Source organism: Phocoena sinus, chromosome 16, assembly GCF_008692025.1.
Source record: "Phocoena sinus isolate mPhoSin1 chromosome 16, mPhoSin1.pri, whole genome shotgun sequence".
Taxonomy (NCBI): domain Eukaryota; kingdom Metazoa; phylum Chordata; class Mammalia; order Artiodactyla; family Phocoenidae; genus Phocoena; species Phocoena sinus.
This window is the reverse complement of record NC_045778.1, coordinates 30,761,268-30,782,498: the sequence shown is the minus strand read 5'-3', so window position 1 is coordinate 30,782,498 and position 21,231 is coordinate 30,761,268. Positions and strand designations below refer to the sequence as shown.

General features: G+C 52.1%; 1 protein-coding gene across 1 annotated transcript in view; it reads left to right on the top strand.

The window, feature by feature from the left end:
- ZCCHC24 (zinc finger CCHC-type containing 24) overlaps positions 1-21,231 on the top strand; it is a 62,033-nt gene that overhangs the window by 13,749 nt on the left and 27,053 nt on the right. The gene's annotated exons all lie outside the window — the stretch shown is intronic.

The following is a 21,231-nucleotide window of genomic DNA, read 5'->3' as shown; positions in this document are numbered from 1 at the left end:
ATGTTGGCAGCCGAGGGTGTGGCTGGGCAGGGCTGGGTCCCTCCAGGACCGGCGGGAGGTTGAGGTGCGATTGCCAATCACCGCTCTTCTCAGAAATGACCGTGCCATGCCTCAGGTCCTGGCTGCTTCAAGTACGGCCGGCCACAGCTGCATCAGTATCACCCCAGAGCTTGTTAGAAATGCAGAATCTCAGGCCCAGCCCAGAACTGTGTTCTAGTAAGATCCCCGGTGATTCAGCCGGTGACCTCAGCCCTCGCCCCCAGCCCTGGCCAAGAGAGGCCCACCCACGCCGGACCCACTGATGGGCTGCCCTCCAGATCCGCACTCCCCTGTGCCCTGTCTACCCTCAGTGTACAGAGTAAGCAAGGGGCCCTTTGCATGAGGAGATCCTGGCAGAGGGTGAGGATCTGGTTGGCGCTCAGAGATGTGCCCATGGCCCACCCAGTGAGCCTTCCCCAGCTGAGCCGCCAGCACAGGGGTTGTCAGCTCTCAGGCACTCTGCCTACAGGGCACAGCAGAACTCCACCAGGTTTAAGGAGGAGACAGGCAGTGTGCTAAGTGCTCTCCAAGCATTTCATTCAGCGCTCACTTCTGCCTGGTGTGCTAAGTGCTTTTAATAGCCTCCTGTTGCGGGATGCTTTGTGTGAGTGAAGGTCTCACACTGGACCATCAAGCCAGTCAGTGGAGGAGTGGAGATTTCAACCCCACAGGCAGGTGACGCTCAGACATAAGCAGGGGCTCTCAGGGGCTCTGAGGAGGTGTGCTCATGCTGGGCAGACAGCCTGGGAAAGCTTCCAGGAGGAGAGGGGCTTGAGTGGGGCTGGCAGGTTGATGGGACAAGGGTGACCAGTATCCAAAGGCAACAGGTGATGAATCAGAGGTGTAGGGATGGCGAAGGTGTGTGTGTATTTGCGCACGCGCTGTGCTCTCCCAGACGGGGCCAGAGCTCTTCCCAATGTGAGGGGTAGGAGGGTCCCTCTCCTAGGTGCCTCTCACTTTCTAGCACTGTGCCAACCACGGTCCTTCCTTTATATGGGTTACACAGTGTGTTCGCTTATCTTGTGCAGGGCTCTTAACCGTGTGGCCAAAGTAGGAGTAATACCCCATTTTACAGTTGGAGAAACAGAGCCTCAGAAAGGTGACGTGCTGAGGAGAGGGCAGAGCCCTGGTCCTGGGGCCTCTGTGCTCTTTGTTTCCTTGAGCATCCACACAGCTCCACGCTGAGACTTCCATGGCCTGTGGAGCTTGTTTCTCCCTTGAGTTGGTAGAGCCCCTCTTCTGGCCTCATCTCAGACTTGATTCTATCCGGGATTCCTGCAGACCCAAGGATCTCCCTTCACTCTCCATGAGGGTCACCATCCGTAAAACGAGGCTAGTGAGAACACTAACACAGGAGACTGCTGTGAGGACTCAATGAAGTAATGCATGGAAAGTGCTTAGCACAATGCCTGGCACACAGGAAGCCCTCAGTAACTGTTGGCCAGCATTATTTTATCTCCCTTGCATCACAATGCAGAGTGCACATACTTAGGTAAGTATTTTAGCAGAGGCTGGAATATGACCACAGGCCCCAGGGGCATGTGCTGGGCTCGATTCATCTCTGCCAGCCCAGGTACCATACAGTACGGCAGGTGCTTAGTACAAGTCTTCCGGAATGAAGGAGCAGGTGGAAATCTGCGTTTCAAATGAACTATTAGGTAAGAGCTCAGCATTTATAACATTTAAAAGTGAAATGCTTATTTTTGGTAACAGCTTTAATGAGTTATAATTCAACCATTTACAATATACAAGTTGATGACTCTTCGCATATTCACACAGCCGTGCAACCGTCACCACAATCAATTAAAGAGCATTTTTGTCACCTCAAAAAGAAACCTCATACTCTTTAGCGATCACCCTCTGAACCCCCGTCTCCTAACATCCACTAATCTACTTTCAGTCTCTGTAGATTTCCCTATTCTGGACAATTCATATAAATAGATTCATATAATATGTGGTCTTTTGTCACTGGATTCTTTCACTTAGCATATTGTTTTCAAGGTTCATCCATGTAATAACATCTATCAGTTCCATGATTCGGGAAGTATTCCATCCTGTTTTATTTTCTGGAAGAGTTTGTGGAGAATTAATATAAATTCTTCTTTAAATGGTTGGTGGAATTCACCTGTGAAGCCATCTGAGCTTGGGCTTTCTTTTGTGAGTAGATGTTTTTTATTACTAATTGAATCTCTTTATTTGTTATGGGTCTATTCTGATTTTCTATTTCTTCTTGTGTCAGTTTCTGTAGACTGTGTATTTCTAGAGTTTGTCCATTTCATCTAAATTATCTAATTTATTGGCATACAGTTTTCATCATATTCCCTTATAATCCTTTTCATTTTGTTTTATAATGTCCCCCTCTTTCACTTCTGATTCTTATAATTTGAGCCTTCTCTCTTTTTTCTATTGGTCATTCTAGCTAAAGGTTTGTCAACTTTGTTGAACTTTTTAAAGAAGCAACTTTTGGTTTAGTGGATTTCCTCTATTGTTTTTCTATTCTTATTTCCTTACTTTCTACTCTAACCTTTTGAAAAATTGTGGCAATATACATATAACATAAAATTTACTATTTTAACCATGTTTCAATGTACACAGTTCAGTGGCATTAAGTACACTCACATTGTTGTGCAACCGTCCCCATCGTCCGTCCCCAGGACTCTTTTTAGATTGCAAAACTGAAACTCTGTACCCATTAAGCAATAATTCCCTCCCCTTCCCTCCCCCAACCCCTGGCAACTGTTATTATACTTTCTGTCTCTAAGAATTTCACTACTCTAGGTCCCTCGTATAAATGGAATCATACAGTATTTATCCTTTTGTGACTGGCTCATTTCACTTAGCATAATGTCCTCAAGGTTCACTCATGTTATAGCATGTGTCAGAATTTCCTTCCTTGTTGAAGGCTAAATAATATTCCATTGTGTGTGTGTATCTGTGTGTCTGTGTGTATGCCTCATTTTGTTTATCCATTTATTCATCAATGGACAACTGGATTGTTTCTACCTTTTGGCTATTGTGAATAATGCCGCTATGAACATGGGTGTTCAAATATCTCTTTGAGTCCTGCTTTCAATTCTTCACTCTAATCTTTATTATTTCCTTTCTTTAGCTTGCTTTATGTTTAGTTTGCTCTTCTTTTTCTAGCTTCTTGAGGTGGAAGGTTAGGACACTGATTGTACATCATTTTTTTTTAAATTAAATGTGGGTGTTTAGCTATAAATTTTCCTCTGATCTGCATCCCATAAGTTTGGTATGTTGTATTTTCATTTTCATTTATCACAGGGCATTTCTCCATTTTTTTTTTTGCGGTACGCGGGCCTCTCACTGTTGCGGCCTCTCCCGTTGCGGAGCACAGGCTCCGGACGCGCAGGCTCAGTGGCCATGGCTCACGGGCCCAGCCGCTCCGCGGCATGTGGGATCTTCCCGGACCGGGGCACGAACCCGTGTCCCCTGCATCGGCAGGCGGACTCTCAACCACTGCGCCACCAGGGAAGCCCTAGCCCTCTCCATTTTTAAAAGCTATTTCCTTAATGGTTGCTCCAGGGCTTATCTTATACCACTTAACTCATCAGAATGTGCCTTAGCTTTATACTGACTTAACTCCAGTGAGAAATGTTACTTAACTACAATACAGAAATGTAACTCCTTTGTAGCTCTATACTTCTTTCCTTGTTCTTGTGGCATTATTGTTTACATATTACATCTATGTATGTTACAAATTCAACAATACTTGTTATAATTATTACTTTAGTTAACTTTATGTGTTTTAGAGAAGCTGGGAGAAGAAATGAGAGCAATTATATATCCATAGCTTATGTCAGATTAGCCTTCTTATTTCCCATTTCCAATTCTTATCATTTGTTCCTGCGGATTCAAGTTAACACTTGGTGCTCTTTCCTTAGCCCAAGACAGATTTTCTCCCACCCACCTCCTTTGTGCTATTATTGGCAAATGTACTACATTTCTATGTTACAGGACAAATAAGACAATTATATACATATTGTTTTATAAATTGCTTTTTTTTTTTTTTTTTTTTTTTTTTGCGGTATGCGGGCCTCTCACTGCTGTGGCCTCTCCCGCTGCGGAGCACAGGCTCCGGACGCGCAGGCTCAGCGGCCAGGGCTCACGGGCCCAGCCGCTCCGCGGCATGTGGGATCCTCCCGGACGGGGGCACGAACCCGTGTCCCCTGCATCAGCAGGCGGACTCTCAACCACTGCGCCACCAGGGAAGCCCTATAAATTGCTTTTTGAATCAGCTAAGAGAAGAAAAGAAATCTGCACTTATACTGTCTTTTACATAACCACCTTATCAGTGCTCCTTGCTTTTTTCATGTGTATTTACATTTCTCTCTGAGGTCCCTTACTTTCAGCCTGAAGAAGTTCCTTTAGTATTTCTTGAAAGATTGGTGTGCTAGCGGTGAATTCTCTGTTTTTGTTTATTTACCTGAGAATGTCTTTGTCTCACTTTCATTTTTTAAAGGTTTCTTTGTTGGGTATAAAATTCTTGGCTGACAGATATTTTTAAATTTGAGCACATTAAATATGTTATCCCACTGCCCTCTGTCCTCCATTGTTTCTGATGAGAAGCCAGTTAATATTATTGGAAATCCATCGTAGATGACATGCCATTTTTCTCTTGCTGCTTTCAAGATTTTCTCCTTGTTTTAGCTTTCAGCAGTTTTACTATGATGTGTCCATTTTTGGATCTCTTCATCTTTATCATTCTTGGTGTCTGTTGAGCTGATTGGATGCGTTGATTAAAATTTTAAATCAGATTTGGGAAGTTTTCAGCCATTATTTCTTTGAATAACTTTTCTACTCCTCTCTCTCCTCTCCTTTTTGTGGAATGACTTTTAAATGGTCTGATGCTTTTAAAATCTTAAATGGTCTAACTGGGGGTGGAATGTGCAGAACACTAGGCCAGCCCTGCCTGGGTCCTGAAGCTGCCCATGGAGCCCCAGGCTCTGAAGAAGGTAGCAGTGAAAATGTGGTTAAAGCATTCACTGCCGACAGCCTGGGTAGTGGGATACAGGAACCAGAAGTTGGTAACCTGTTAATTGATTCTTTTCCGACCTTAAGGGTGGGGAGAGGTGTCCAGAGTTCAGCTCTTCAGAGTGATGAGCCTTCTCATTGGTACCAGGTGCAGTGCAAGGGGATTGGGCACTACAGGAAGAGGGGTAGCCCCAAAAGCAGAGGCAGAAAGTGCTGGAGACAAGTTCCCAGTGTTGGTGAGGCTGTGCCTGGGCCAGGGTCTTTCTCCAACCAATGTCAGCACTGGCCCAAGAAGACTGGGACACAAGAATGTCTACCATTCAGCTCTTGACAAATCTGTCCCTGTTGCTGTCCCCACACAGTGTGCCAGGTGTCAATTCAAGGGTAGCAATAATATGAACAACAATGATAGTAGTCTCTCAGCGCTGAGTTTACCACTGAGCTTGGCGTGTAATACGCATTAGCTCATTTAATTGTCTCAAAAACTCTATCAGGTCAATTGCCAGATGATAAAACCGAGGCCCAGAGAAGTTGGGTGGCTTGCCTAAGGTCACACAGCTAATGAACAACAAAGCTGGAATCGGAACTCAGGCCTTCCTGATTCCAGAGCCCATGCTTTTTAAATTAGATTCTACCATCAGCTTTAGCGTCCAGACTTTGATCTCCACCATCATTCTCAGAAAGGGTTCTTTAGAAAATGGGTTGCTGGAAATAAAGAGGGACAAAGACAATGTGGGCAAAAGCCATATCAGGCCTGGTCTGGCCAAGTCATTGTGTCTTGTTAGAGTCGACCGCTGGTCCAGCCCCAGGGTTTCTGTTGCCCCAGGGCAGTCAAGGAGGCCACGGGTGGCTGAGGCTGCCAGCTCTGGTGACTGCAGAAATCCCAGGTGGCTGTAGGGACGTCATGGGTGCTCTCTGTTAGGCCTGCCTGCAGTGTCACCTGTGTGTCTCATGTTGGCTTCTGCACACCGATGTGGCAGGACCTGTTCCGCGTCAGCCGCGCTTGCCTGCATGGGTATGTGTGTTTGTGGTGGGACCTTGGCTCACTGCCACATCCGTGCCCAGCGCACGCAGTCTACCAGGACAGAGCTGGGCCCAGCACTCAGTACAATTGCCCAGCCTCTCCTGAGCTCCTACTGTGTGTCAGGCCTGTGCTGGATAAAGCTCTACCTTCGTCCTCAGTGGAACAGAGTGGACAACAGAAACGGTGTTGACCATTTAGGGTGACCAGGGCTGCGGTTAAGGTTTGCAGTGAGATACCAGCTCTACCTGGGGGTTCATGGGAGACCTCAGAGAGGAGGCGTCTGAGTCTGGAGCAGGGAAGGTTTCCAAGGAAGCGTGTAAATAGTGGGAATTTGCCTTCCGGGAACCCCGAGCCCTTGGCAAAGGCTAGCGCTCTGGGTGCCTGAGGGGAGGGGTGGGAGAGGTGGCTGCAGCAGGTGGTGAAAGACCTGTGTGCCAGGCTGCACAAACCTGGACTTTATCTGGAGGGCAAGAAGAAGCCATCCAAGGCTTTTAGGTGACATGCTCAGATTGGCATTTTGAAAGATCATACTGGTGGCAGTTGGGAGGCCCGGCTGGAAGAGGCAAGAGTGCAGACGAAACCAGTCTAGGAACGTGGATAGATGGTAAGACCAGATATAAGACAAGGGCAAGCAGAGGTTGGAGGTGAAGGGACGAATTCCAGACATGAAGAGAAAGTAGCATCTGTGGGGCATGGTGACCAGGCAGGTGAGGGGGAGAGGGGTAAAGTGTCAGGGAGGGCTACCAGATCGCTGAAGTGGCCACCTGGGCCAGTGGGGTGCCACTACCTGGTATAAAAATACACCTGCCTGAGAAGATAGACTCCTCTTCATCTAATCATTCAGCAAACATTTATTGAACACTACCGTGTGCCAAGCACGTAGTAGGCACTTGAGGATGCCACTGTGAACAGACCGGGAAAGCTTCCCACTCTCTTGGAGCTTATGTTCCAGTGGGCGAAGTCAGACGATAAGCACAAATCAGTAAGAAAAGAAGGAGCTATGGCATGGCAAGGAGTGCTCTGCCGAATATGAGTGCTTTGACCTAGAGTGCCAGGCCGACTTCTCTGGGAGAGACAGCAGGCACGCTGAGGGCCCACTGTTCTTTCAGGGCCCACAAAAATGTTGTGATTTTCATTTATTTTAAAACCAGAAGAAAAAAATGAAAGTAATAATAATGAGTATATAATAATGAATCCAGCCTGGCTAATATTTATTTTTATACCAACACAGTCATAAAATAGAATTTTTAATCACTTTTTATGGAGGAGGGGGCCCACAAGTGTCTTAATGTGGCCTTGAAGAGTGTCTGGGCCTGCTTTGGGTCAGGTGACCATTGCAGGCCTCTCTGATGGATGATAGAATGTGAAAACCCCACATACTACCTTTCTCTGAAGCTCAGACAGGGTTGAGGGTCCATATGACAACAGTAAGGACCCTGATGTTAGTGAAGGGACATCTTGTTAAGGTCAAAGGAAACAGCTTCAAGTTTATAACCCCAAAACCAGAGTTCAGGTTCCAGCTCTACTATTTACCAGCTGTGCAACCTTGGATAAGTCACTTAACCTCTCTGGGCCACCATTCCTCATCTCCAAAACATGTCTGCTATTTGGGGCCAGTGCAGGGCTCCCTGCCTTGATGGCCCACTCAGTATCCCTTTAGGGATGGAGACTGGGGTACGGATGGGGAACACTTTCCCTAAGCCCTTTGTCACCCTTCATGGTGCTCAGGCCCAGCCACACCCAGCTGGCAGCCATCCATCAGGCGCTGAGCTGGGAGCAGGAATTCTCTAAGCCCTCAGCCTCCACCACTCCCAAGATATTCTTGGGGGGCTGGTTGCCCCTTTGAGGGAGGTCTGAGGGGTGTCATCACCTGTGTCTCCTGTGTCCAGCTAAGGACCGGGCACTGTGAGGGGTCTGGGGAAGGTCTGAGCCCAGGGGAGCTGCCATTCCTGAGTCAGCATGCCCAGGGCTGCTAATGAAATCCAGATGTCAGACGGAAAACAATCATCGCCCCCACCCATCTGGCAGCTCGGGTTTCTTGGAGATTGCAAAAGAAGAAGAAAAATAGAGCAGTGAGAGAATCCAATCCTAGAACAGCTGAAACCTTAGAGGTGGGATGTGAATAGTTTCAGGGTCTTGCTGGGGGAGGGGCAGGAGGCAGGGGGAAAGTGAAGGCTGGCCCAGGTCCCCCCCACACCCACCCCGTCCCCATCCCAGTCTCTGCAGCCCCTGGACCCCAGCTCTTGCACCTCTACCCAGGCCAGAGCAGGCTGGTCCCTGTGGGGTGTCCAAAGGAGGCAGGGAGGGCCACGGCCCTCAGCCCATGTCTGGCCTCTGCCTGGGGTTTCCAACCCCTTGTTGTGGCCCTGACCTCCCTGCAGGCCTGGGTTTCCTATGGGGCCACAGTGGCTGAGCCTGGGGAGGGGACAGGCAGAGAGGGACTGAGGGTATGCAGGATTTCCTGTGCAGAACCTCTGGGCAGGGACCATTGATTAGTTCAAAGACATCCATATACTGACGGGGAAACCGAGATTTTCTCACGGCTCTGGCCAGGACTACAAGTTATGAAAGATTAATAGTGGGAGGAAGGGAAGGAGAAAGGGAAAAGAAAGGAAGAAAGGAAGGGTGGGAGGGGGAGAGAAGGAAGGAGGGGAGGACGAACAGTGTCATTTTACGATTCCAGTGAGGAAGGACTGGGCCCAGGGCAGGTGGCCTGCATTGTATGTAACAAGTATCATTGCAGGGGCTTGCTCCGAATCTTGGGGTCTGGGCTCTGATATTCCAGTGCTCAGCACAGAACCTGGGATGTCGTGAGCGCTTGGAAGATATTAGCTGGGACGGGTGTTGATGGGGATGATGTAGTGCCTGCTAGTTGGTGTCGGTGCTGGTTTTGGGGTGGTCCCCCCAAACCCTATGTTGTGACCTCGGTCTTTCCTCCCTCCCCTTCCGAGGCCCTCACTTTGTGGCATGGTGGTTCCAAGCATAGCCCTTAAGCCAACCCGCCTGCATTCATCCCCCAGTTTGACCATCAGTATTGTTATGCCTCAGCTCAGCTGTTCCAAACTGGTTTGAGAAGTTCTAGAGGTCTAAGAAAACGTTTCAGGATTGTGGGGTCATCCGAGAGGGCTCTGATCCCCCCATCCCACCCTCATCCCACAGGATGGGCTGCCTCTGGGGTGGGCTGCAGGAAGGCCATGTGATGAGGCTGGGCTTTCTCAGGAGCCTTGGGATGGGGGCTGGGACAGGCTCTGATGACTTTGGGTCATGTAGGTTGGCTTGAGGGATGAGAAGTTAGGACCTGGGTCCTGGAGGCTCCACTCTACCCAGGGTGGGTGCTTTGCGGGGAGGGACGATGGGCCATGGCTGGAAGGTGTCAAGTGCCACCTGTGGGCTGTCAGCTCCCCTCTGGCCAGGCAGAGGGATGGACCCGCCAAGTGCTTGCCCTGGCAGAGACGAGTGGGAGCAGCTGTTGGGAGGATGGAGGGACAGGGCGTGGGGGCTCGTGTGGCGGTCACTTTTACATCCTTCCTGCTGCCCCAAGCCTGGCAAGAAAGAGTCTGAGAGGGCCAGTTTCACATCCTCAGCTGCCAGTTCTTCTTTTAAATGGACCACAGGTGGTGACTCAGGGTCCCCAGGAATCTCGCCATGTCAGTTGGCTTCACCTTCTGAATCATCTGTCTCTGGTCTCTGAGGGACAGGGATGTTGGCAGAGCCTGGGAGCCAGAACCTGTCCCTGGTCCTTCAGCCACCTGCAAGGCCTAGTGGATGGAGGGCTGGAGCAGAGCAATTGCATCCTTGTGCTGAGTAGCTCTCAGGCGTCACCTCCTCCAGGCAGCCTTCTCTGATTTCCCCTTTCCTCCAAGCTCAAAGGGACCACCCTCCCGAGTCTCAGTGAGCTGGGCTCAGAGCTCACTTCTGCCCTTCCCCAGCTGTATCTTGGTGTATGTTGCACAAGATCACCCAGGCATCTGTGAAATGGGCTCACCCACTTCTTGCGTATTTGTGGGAAATGTGTGGGCAAAGCAGCTGATACTGTACTTGGCATCCCACAAGCGCTCAGTCAATGGCAGCTCTTGTTAGTATTTCTCGCTAGGTTGCTGGGCCTCCATGAGCCTTATCTGCCCTCATTTATAAAGGGAGGCTCACGAGCCTGGCTTTATGGGTTTGATGTGAGGTGGGTGAGAGGCAGCCTGGGATGCCACGGGCCCTGAAGCCTCTTTTTTCTTTTCCCCGCCCCACCCCGGCCAGGCCACTTAACCACACACTCAGGTGCACCGTGCACCCGGGGCCCTCCAGCTTCTGTGCCTCAGCTCATGCCGTCCCCCCAGCCTGCAGTGCCTTTCACTAACCTCTTTTTCCCACCCCCCTTTCAGAGCCCAGCTTGAACTCATCTCCCTGGAGATGCCTTCCGCAGCCATTCCAGGCCCACCAGCTCTCCTCTGGAGCTCCACTTTCCATGATCTGCACCCCTATCCCAGGACCTGATTCTAAGGCCTTTGATGGCTTCTCACATGTCCTGCCTCCCCACCTTGTCCCCGGACGACAGGTGATACCTGCTCATTGTATGGCTCTGTGCCCTGCCCTGGTCCTGGAGTGTGGCCTCAGCCTGGGCCCCAGGAGGTGGTCTTGGCTATTTGCCGTTTGAGTTCTGCTGAGACTCTCACACCCCAGGGCTTTGCCTGTGCTGTGCCCTCGGCTGGTGGTTCACTCTCGTTTCTCCATCTTCTCCTCCAAGCTCAGCCCAAATGTGCCCTCTCCCGTGGAGAGGCCTCCTGTGCCCCCCGCCTGGCTCCTACCCTGCCTTGCTGAGCCCTGCCTAGCCTGGGGCCGATCCTCACACAACCATCTCTCCACTTCCTGGGTGCCTACCCCAGGTAGGGTCTGTGTCTGCTTGGCTGGCAAGAGGTCATGGGCTTTGGGGTCAAAAGCCTTGAGCTCTTATCCCAAGCCTATGGCTCAGTAGTTGTTCAACTTTGGCCAAATTGACCCTGCCTCTGAGCCTTCACACCCCCTGAGTGCATGAAATAGGGCCAGCCGTTAAGCCCATCAATCAGGGCTTCTGTGAGATCCAGAAACAATGGGACAGGCAAACCCATTTTGAAAACTATAAAGTTGTACTGTTTGCCCCACTGCCCAGTGAGCAGCCGAGCACAGGCCCTGAATACAGCAGGCGCTCCCAAAATGTGTGCTGAATTGATTAGAGGTGAGCAAGTGGGCTTCTAGGGTGGGTGTGAGCCCGGAGGTTGCCGTGGCTCCTGCCCTCATCTGCTGGGGGGTCTTGGAGGCACACCTTGATGGCCGCAGTTTCCCTTCCCACCACGTCTGGGTAGCCCCTCAGGATGGAGCCTGTACCCCATGGCTTGTCTGGGGTGAGAGGTGGCTCAGTCTCTGGGTTCCACGACTCAGTACCATCGACCTGGCCTGCCTTTAAGATCTGGGCTTCCTTCCTCTCACCCCTGCCCCACATCTAAGGTTTGGGCTGCAGAGAAATCAGGCAGCAGATACAGGGAAGTTATGCCCATGGAGCGGGGTGGGGAGTCTGGAGAAATGCGCCCCCCCCGCCCTCATGCCTGGCCTGCAAAGCGCCTCCATCTCATTATCTCATAGAATGCTCACTGTAGCCTGGGCGTGTCTGCGGTCCATCTGTAACGAAGTGTCGTGGAGGGCAAGCAACTTGCCCTTGGTTCCACAGTTGATTAGGATCAGGCCAAGTCTGTCTGATCGCAGGACCCAGCCTTTTCCACTGTCTTCTCTATCCTTGAGAACAGCCCCGTCCACCAGGACACGCTGTGGATCTGCTGTGCTCTGGCCCAGGCAGAAATCAGGCTGCGGGAGGCTTCCTCTCCACCTTGCATCTGCACTTCGTGTGGGAGGTGAGTGTCTCATCCCACAGGTTAAGGAGAGGCGTGTCCTCGAGCACGATAACAAGGGGTAAAAGCAAACACGAGCCCAAACTCCCCTCTACCACCCGCCCGCTGCCCTGCTCCTTGGTGGGGAGTGTGAAGCTTAAACAGGGCCATGGTCTCCTCCCCCCACAGGCCTTCTGAACCCTCCCATTCGCTGGTCCCTCCCTCCTGTGTGTTCCCAAAGGACCCTCGCACAACCAGCTTAGTGTCTTTGTCTTCTCTTTTGACTCTGATCTGGGGCAGGGTCAGGGTGGGGGGAGTGGGCAGGAAGTCCATGAAATCACTAGCACAGTGCCTGGTGCATGAAAGTGCTGCTTCGATACTGTGCCCCCAGCATCTGCCCTGGCACCTGCCGCAGAGCCGGGCCATCATATGGAGATGGTATTAACAGTACGGTAGCTGACACTTACAGGGAGAGTTCTCTATGTCCCAGGCTCTCCTCTAAGCACTTTACACATATTGACTCATTTAATCCTCACACCAGCCTTCTGTAGGCTCTTATTATCCCCATTGTACAGAGGAGGAAACTGAGGCACAGGCAGTATGTGACTTGCTCAGGGTCACACAGCTAAGATCAAATCCCAAGCATTCTTGCTTTAGAGTCTGTGAGGGAGGAGGGGAGAAATAAACAAGACTCAGCTGGGAGGTGGGAAAGGAAAGGAAGGCAGGGAGTGAATGTTGGCTGAGCAACCTCCGTGTGCCAGAGACCAAGCTGAGACCTGGCTCATCATCCACGTCCTCAGAGATGTCAGTTCTCCCAGTGTCACACAGGAGCCAAGGGCAGGGCGAGGATTTAAGCCCAGCGAGCCTGGCTGTATAGGCTGGCTGATTCCTAACCCTCTGGTCCACCAACCGAGGCCACTGAGAGCCAGATCAGTAGCCAGCACAGTTCAGTGAGGGCCCCCCGGGGACCCTCAGGAAGCCTCAGAGCACAGGAGCTGTCTGGCCTCTGCCTCCAGGCCCACACAGTTGAGTGGAAGGCAGGATAGGGAGTTGCTGTGTCAGGCCACTCATTGCCAAGGTGTGTGTGGTTCTGACCAGCCACGGAGGAAGAGTTTAGAGGAGGCACTGTAGCCAGGTGGGTGACCTTGAACAAGCCCCTTGCCACACCTCAGTTTCCCCTTCTGTGCCATGAACCCAGCGATATGCATCCTGTCTGCCCCTCAGGGCTGCTTTGTGGATCTCATGAGCTAACGGAGCTGGAAATGAATTGCAAACCAAGCCAGACAACAGTAAAGGGTTCTTAGGAATAAAAAGTTTTTATTTATGAACATCTAAAGGCTTGCTTCTCAAAGTGTGGTCTGCAGACCAGCAGCAGCACCCGGAGCTTATCAGAAATGCAGGACCTTGGGCCCCATCCCAGACCTGCTGAATCTGAATTGGCATTTTCACAAGCTCCCAGGTGATTCGTGGGCATGTTAAAATTTGGGAAACACGGGTCTAAGGACCATCTGGGTTCCCACTTCCCCATTCCTTGAGACTGCCTTTTGGGTTTTCTTTCCATAGCCTGTTAGGGGTTCTTGGCTGGAAATCTCCCATCTCGTTGGAGGAAACACTCTGGCCCAGCAGGACCCCTGCCCTGCTAGGCTGCTTAGGAGCTGTGAGCATATCTGATTAAAACTGCAATCAGGCAGAAGCTGTGAGCCTCTGCTGCTCTGGCGGGCTCTGAGGAGTGCCACCCCCATCATTTGTTTGAGAGTTCAGCTCCCACAGGAATCTGTAAGGCCAGCCAGACCTGCTACAGGGACCGGGGAGAGGGGCACCCTCAGCTGAGGTACAGGAGGACTGGGGATTTCCTCTGAGCAAATAAAGGGCATTTGTGCCCAGACAGGCTCCATCTACATGCAGGAGGGCAAAGGGCTAACACTGCAGCTGCAATGTTTCAGGTCAGACGAAAGAAAGAACTTCCCAATTGATTGAGACCAATCTGGCTAAGGCTGCAGAGGGCTCGCATTCCCTTAAATGTGTGGCCATGTTGGGTGAGGTCAAGAGGCAGAGGCAGAGGCAGAGGCAGAAAGGATTCCCAGAGGTTCTCTGTCCAGCCTCTGCCTTGAGACCATTTTCACTTAGAGAGGTCAAGGAACTTATCTACGGCCACTCGGCATGCTAATGCAGCAGGGACTCCTGGCCTCTGACTCCCCATTCCTGGGACCTTCCTTCATTACAGGCCTCCCTGGAGGCTGGCGATTGACCTTGATGACCTCCACAGTACTCCTCCAGCCCCCCTGGAAACCACCTGGAGGACTTCAAGCATGAGGGTAGGGGGAAGGGAGGGGCTGGCTTTGTGAGCCTAGCAGTTTCTGTCCTGGCCTGCTTGGTCCCCAAGACCACTGGGGATGCCCCTGGAGCAGGGGGACTCTACGGCAGACACAGAGAGTTGAGCACAGGGTCCCTGGAGCCCAAAAGGTCCAGGTGGAGGTAGAGCACGGCCTGAGGGGCCTGACCTTGGTGTAGAGGCTAGAGACCACTGCTGTATGTTCTGGGCCAGCTACTTGCATTCTCTGTTTCCCTGTCTGTGATAAGGTGGTGAGGTTTACCAGATCAGTGCTTCTCAACTGGGGCTTCACGGTAGAATCACCTGGGGATTTTTTTTTTTTTTAGTTTGGTGTTGGACATTCTGATTCAGTAGATCCAGGGTTGGCCTGGCCATGGGCATGTTTTCAGCTCTCCAGGTGATTCTGATGCACCTTTGGCCACGTCTGAAGTGGAGCTCAGGCAGGTATGGGGCAGGGCCCCTGCAGGTGAGTAAAACCGTCTTGGTCCTTCTGAGGTCCTGGGGATTCAAGATTAGAAGGTTCCATGAGATGGAAGTGAACATTCCAGGAGTTCCTCCTGCTTCCAACACTGCACTAAGTTCAATCCCAGATTTCTTAGATCCTGTGATTACCAAATTTTATTATTCTGGGAAACGAGGCTTCCCACGTGGGATGATACTGACACTTGGTTGTTCTGAGTTTGTCAAGAGTCTGAGGTTCCTGTAATCATTCCATATCTCAATGGTGGGATTCTGAACTCTCCCACGTTTTCTGTTTCAACGTGCTGTTACTCTTGTTCTTTGAAATGAAGATTCTCCATGTCTATGATTCTAACACATTATTATTCTGAATTTTAGAGATGAAGAATCTAAGCTATTATGGTACTAACATTTTTTAAAATTCTAAGTTCAGCAACTCTGTGACCCGTCATTCCATCCAGGCTGTTGGCCGCCGAGACCCAGAGCCTGGCCTTTGTCTCCCCCAGACAAGGTGGTGATTGTGTAAGCTTGGATGCGTGCCCCCTCCCCTGCTTGGCCTGGATGGCCTCTCTGGGGGGAAGAGCAGGGGTGGCGAGAGCAGAGACCCCACAGAGCTCTCTCTGCTCTCGCTCTTGCTCTGTCACTATCAGTAGAGGAGTGGAAGGTAGAGCAAGGATGAGGGACGTGTTTGACCACACAGCAGGAAGGGCTATGGGTTAGGTATGTTGCAGCATCTCTTGTTGGCTCAGTGCATTGGCCCTATCTCACAGCAGAGCGGTCAGTTCCCAGAAGGTCAGCTGTGACTCAGACATTAGAGGTTATTGCATCCAAAGCATCTCCTCTAAACCCACACACACCCTGACTCCAGATGGGAAAACTGAGGCCCAGAAATAGGAGGTCACTTGCCTGGTAGAGCTGGTGCCCAAACCCAGGCCTCCTCACTAAGCGTCCAGCTACTGCACGTGTCTTCCATCCCATCCTTCTAAGGCCTTGCTTTTTGCACAGAATCATCAACCTGCTATAGCAGCCAGTCAACTTTTGGGTCCCCCTGAAGGGACAGGGACCAGTCTCGCGACTCAGGATCCCGCATTCACAGCCTGTAGCCTGGTGGATTTCACCAGGCCCAAGAGCGGCTCTCCCTGCCCCACGTGACCTCCCCTGGCTGTTTCCTGCCGGCCAGACCACACCGTCTTCTGTTTCATTTGCCCCAGGACTGGTGCCACACGCGCCAGCACACGGCAGGCTCAGAGACCAGGAAGAAGAGGGGGAGCTAGGAACAGGCAGGCGTAGGTTGGGACCGCCACTTACTCACCGTGTGACCTTGAGAAAGTCCCTTCTCCTCTCTGGGCCCGTGCGTTGCAACTCCCAGTTACTGTAAGGATTACACGAGACCCTGTATGGGAAAACCTGATGTGCTAGGAAGGGACAGAGGCCAGCCTCACCCACTGCCAGTTCCTCATGCTCAGCAATGAGCCAGGCTCTGAACAGCAACTAGTGTTTGTTGAGGGAGACTGAGTGGGTTTATTTATATTCGCTGAGAGGATGAAATTTGGGATTCCAGAGACTTTCCTGGATTTTCAGAAAGTTGGCAAGATAGAGGGGAAAGGGTATAAAGGCCTCGGGCATGTGAAATTTCAGGCAAGTGTCCATATGATGCCGAGGAAGGCGATGAGGTCTACCATTTACTGAGTTCCAACTGTGTGCCAGGCACTTTGCATTCATGAGCTCATGAACTCTTCTCAACTCCCCACCCGATGGATACTATGATTCCCACTTGAGCGGTGGGAAACCGAGGCTCAGGGAGGTTTAGAAACCTCCTTAAGCTCTTGCCGCCAGTAATGGGAGAGCCAGGATTCGAACCCAGGTCTCAGAGCTGCACAGCCAGAGCTCTTTCACTTGGCACTTGGCTAGCTGAGAGGATGTGGGGTCATGGGATAGACAGTGGCCGGGGACTAGGAAGACATTTTCCAGGAGAGATAAGTGGTTGCATTTCTCTCTTCCTTCAGCATGATTCTCCCAGTTTTCCATGAAGTTACTTTGATGGATTTGAGAAATCCAGAGCTGCCTGTGGTTGCCCAGCCCTGGACCTCCCTGACCTCTCCCTGGCCCCACTGCAGCTTGTAGAGTTGGGTGCAGAGCCAGGGGCTGTGTGCAGCCACACACATGGCGCACATACCCGGAGCTCCAAGTGCGCGCCCTGCACACACACCCCTCTCCAGTATGCAGTGCACATGCCCGCACAGAGGCTCTGCCGCTGCTGGGCCCCAGGGAGCTGCCAGGTTGATGGGAAGCTCAGTGAACACGCCTCCCTTGGGTCCCAGACAGGTTTAAGGAGTCTCTGATACCCTCTTGACCACCTGCTTCCCTGTCAGTTGACTGAAAATGGAGGTGGCAGCTCATCTTAAGGTGTGTGCCCCGGAGAAACACCCGTGCGTGTCATTCCTTTGTCATTCCTTTGGGCGCTACGTGAGCACCTGCAGTCTGCAGACACGTGCCCGCCCAGGCTCAGTTCAGGGCCCAAGCTCACTGCCCTTTTGTGGGCAGAATAAGAAAGCTTTGCTCCATGGCTTTCACATGCCAGTCTCCCACACCGTTCCTTCCACTCCCGCGATTCTGACCTTATGGGCTTCTGGGAGTGAGGCAGGGGTGGGAGAGATGGGCCAGGACCCATAGGAGCACATGTGGGTGGGCTTCAGGGACTGGAGACACTGGGCTTCCGGGGGGGCTTGCCTTGGGTCCCTGAGCTGAGTACTGCCCTAGTGCCAACCCTGGGGAGAAGACGTGCCCTCTTGGGGACGTGGCTGGTATCAGGTGGCATGGTGCTCCGCTGGGGTTGAGAGGCCCTCACAGGGAGCATGGCCGGGTCCCAGGGCTGAGAAGGTGCTGGGAGAGCTTCTGGAAGTGCCCTCCACTCCTTCCTGTCTGCGTCGGCCTCAGGCTTTCCCCTAGCACTGGACTTGGATTGGGGACATCTGAGCTCTGTCCTGCCCCTCATGGGCTGTGTGATGCTGGAGGTCCCCTTGCCTGCCCTGGAGACCCTGCTAATCACCTGCTGTGCACACTGAGAGGCTGGACCACGGAGAACCCAGGGCACCTTTCCCTCCGACTCCAGCTTCTTCCCCTTCCTCCTGAGTTTTATCCCTCTTTAAGACTCAGCACTTTTTCCATTGACTCTTCCTTCTGGGCTCTGAAGAGTCGTTCCAGGGCCTAGGAGGCAACTCGAGACTGTGGGCAAGCCTTGAACCTGAGAGCTCGTGGCCCGGCGTTTCTGCTCCCTCCTGTAATGAGAGCCTTTTGCTCACCTGCAGGGGACTGTGTGTGGTGTGTGTGTGTGTGTGTGTGTGTGTGTAATTGCAGCACCACACCAGGGTATCTGGCTCCCCCTCCACATCAGACCTGTGGTGGCCCCTCCCCCGGGGGGCAGCTTGTACAGGCTCAGGTGACAGGTTTATGGGCAACTCCTGACTTCTGAGGGCAGGGCCCTGGGAAGGAGCTGGGCAGGTAGTTATGACGAGGCTGTTCCATCCATCACTGCTGCCTGCTGCCCAGTCCTCCTTCCGTCCATCACCTCCCCCTGCCCTGCCCTCCCCCAGTTAGAGCCAGGTCTGTCACCAGCAGAGGGGGGGACCCTGGCCCAGCCCTCACAGCCAGGCAGGATGGCTGAGGCTTGACCCCTGGCTCGCCCTCCCCCAGGGCCACCCCAAGTCCTGTGGACGGTACCTTCTGTCTGTCTTTGGAGTCCCTGCACCTTTCTTCTCTCTGCCACCCCTCCCCAGACCATACCATCGCCTCTCACTAGCCATGTGGCTGCAGCCCCCAAGTGTCCTCATGTTCCATGTGCCCCTCCCCCGATTCGATCCATTCTCTAAACGCAGCCAGAGACCTCTTGAAACGCCAGGCTAACCTTGCCACCGCTGATTTTAAATCTTTCCCTGACTTCCCTTGACTCCCACGCTAAAATCCAGCTCGGCAGCGTGGTCCCAGGGCCGGTGTGGGCTGGCCTCCGCTGGCCTCTAATCCTTAAGCCCTCCACGCTTCCTGCCATCCCAGCCCTTTGCACAAGCTGCCCGATCCACGTGGATCCCTCTCCGCTTTATCTTCACCTGGCTCTTCCTGTACTTCCCGGGGCCTCCTCCCCAGCCACCCTGGCCACATGCCCCCAACACACAGGGCTCTGCTCTCCCAGAGCACATCTCTCGGTGTGTAGATGGATGTTCAAGTGTGTTACTTTTATCTGTTCATTTAGCATGTCTTTATGGAGCACCTACGGTGTGCCAGGCACTGCCCCAGGCACTGGGACAGTCCATAGTGAACAGGAAAGACAAGGGAAGAATGCAGCTCACGCGGTGTGGGACGACCTACGGTAAAGACGTAGATGCAGATGTACGCGCTGTGGTGTTAGGTTGTGTTCAGAAGGCTTGTTTGGGACAGTCTCCCTGAGGCAGCAGCAACTTGAATAGAGATAGATGAAGCAGGGAACGAACAATGCGGAGATCTGGGGGAAGGGCACTCCTGGCCGAGGGGACAGTAAGAGCAAAGGCCCTGAGATGAGGCGAGGATGTGCTTGGCCTGTCTGAGCAACAGCAGGGGCGCCAGAGTGCTCAGAGGCAGCGCTGGTTGGAGGAGAGGGGATGAGGCAGAGGGGTGAGCACATCCCCAGCTCCGCTCTCCCTTCTCCCGCCTCCTCCCCCAGCTGGGCAGCCCTCCCCTGGGGGACATAGATGGGTGCTTGTCTTGAGGGTCCCCCTCCCCTCTCACTGCCCCTCGGAACACTCGGCGGCAGGGACAGGAAGTGTCGGCCCTTGCCTCGCAGCTGCCCGGGTGGGACGCCACTGAGCCGGCCAGCCTGCCCGAGGAGGGACAGAGGCCCTATTGAGCCCGCTCTCCGGACCGGCAGGGACAATAGCCACACTGAGGACCAGGAACATCGGCGGCATGCTTGTTCAGGAAGTCACCAGCCTGGTGCCTGCCCCCCTCCCCATGCCTCCCCAGCCCTCCTGACTTTCTCCTCTAGCTGCTTATTTCAGGATGATGGTCATGTCCAAAATGATCACTTTGTCCTTTACCTCCTCCCCAGAGGCTCCCTGCTCTGCGCCAAACCCATGCTGGGCCTGAGGATGAGAGAGGAATCCTACGTGGTCTCTGTCCCTGGGGAGGGGCCTGGGAGAAGGCAACAGGCTCACAGACTGAGTGGGGTACCTCAGTGCTTCCTACAGAGATGCACAAAGTACAGGGGGCAAACTGCGACCCAGGGGGTTGTCTGCCAGGAAGGCTGGCTGGAAGAGGAGTGTTTCTGAAACCATGTGGCACCAGCGGGGCTAGACTAGCATCTGTTATAGGCCCAGAGGTGGAAGGAAGCAGTGATTTCTGCCTTAGGGCAAGCCAAGGCTCATGCCACGCCAGACTCAACCGCTGTCTGCTTCTTCAGCCTGTGTGCTGTCTGCTTGTGGAACATTTGCACAGGAAGGATCTTTGGGGATCGCCTAGGCCTGGAATGCCAACACAAGTCCTGTGTGTCCGTCACCCCCAGCCACGGCCATGTCACGGCAGATGGCACCAAAATGACATTATTCTTGCCTATCAAGCTAGGATGCTGCTACAGCATCTTTCTTAACAAAGTGCTCCGATAGCAAGTAATTGGACACGCAAGATGAAGTATTCGCCTTTCCTGTCATGTTCTCATTGACAGATGGGGAAACTGAGACCGGGCAGCGAAGGGGCTTGTCCCAGGTCACAGAGCACATTGGTGGCAGCGTGCTGGGGCTGGGGTAGGGGTGGGGTGTGTTAAGAAACACCCACCTTAGAATGTAAATTGGTGCAGCCACTGTGGAAAACAGTATGGGGTTTTCTCAAAAAACTAAAACTAGAGTTATTATTGATATATGACCCAGCAGTTTCTCTCCTGGGTATATACCTGAAAAAAAAACAAAAACACTAATTCGAAAAGATACATGCAATCCAATGTTCATAGCAGCACTATTTACAATTGCCAAGGTATGGAAGCAACCTAAGTGTCCATCAACAGATGAGTGGATAAAGAAGATATCGTTTTATACACACACACACACACACACACACACACACACACACACACACACGTACAATGGAATACTACTCAGCCATTTCATAAGAATGTAATTTTGCCATTTGCAGCGACATGGATGGACTTGGAGGACATTATGCTAAGTGAAATAAGTCAGACAGAGAAAGACAAATACAGTATGATATCACTTATATGTGGAATCTAAAAAATACAACACGCTGGTAAATATAACAAGAAAGAAGCAGACTTGCAGATAGAACAAACGGGTGGTTATTAGTGTGGGGGAGGGCCAAAATAGGGGTTTGTGGGGTGGAAGGTACAAACTACTGGGTGTAAGATAGGCTCAAGGATGTAATGTACAACTTGGGGAATATGGCCATATTTTTGTAATAATTGTAAATGGAAAGTAACCTTTAAAATATGTATAAAAATTAAAAAAAAAAAAGAAACACCCACTTTACAGTTTAAGTTGTGAAACACTAGAGGCTGGGAC